Genomic DNA, 577 nt, shown 5'->3' with positions numbered 1-577 from the left:
ACTCATGCACACATTCTCTCCCTCCCTCATTGCTCTCTGTGTCTCTCCCCCTCCTCATTGCACAGATGCGCATGTGTGCACACACACACACCCTCCCACTCCTGGCCCTTGGGTACTGGTGCAGGCCACGTGATCCATGATCTGGCAATGCAGCCAGGGGCCACATGGTGCTGGAGCAGCTGCAGACATTCAGGGAAGCAGTGAAAATTGCAGCAGGCAGAGGCTTCCGGTTGGGAGGGGCAGAGGTGGGAGGGGGCTGAGGTCAGGGTAGGGCCGGGCTGGCCTTGCTACTGAATCCTGCCAGCTTCCCCTGGGTCCTACTGCCCCTGTCTCCTGTCATCTTTAACAGGCAGCCAGGAGTAGATAAATATTCATTTTCTAAATTTTTTAGGGGCCCCGCAGGCCAGATGGAGTAGCTTGGTGGGCCATATTTGGATTGCGGGCCATATTTTGCCCTCCCCTGCTATAGAGCACTTGATCATCATTTTTTATAACAACCTTTTCTATATTGAAAGAACATTATCATTTCCTCCTTTGCCTTTTCTAGACTAGGCAAACCTAATTCTTTTGATTTTTA

Source organism: Alligator sinensis, unplaced genomic scaffold (genome assembly GCF_000455745.1).
Source record: "Alligator sinensis unplaced genomic scaffold, ASM45574v1 scaffold680_1, whole genome shotgun sequence".
Classification (NCBI taxonomy): domain Eukaryota; kingdom Metazoa; phylum Chordata; order Crocodylia; family Alligatoridae; genus Alligator; species Alligator sinensis.
The sequence above is the reverse complement of the archived record's forward strand: the minus strand, read 5'-3'. Positions refer to the sequence as shown.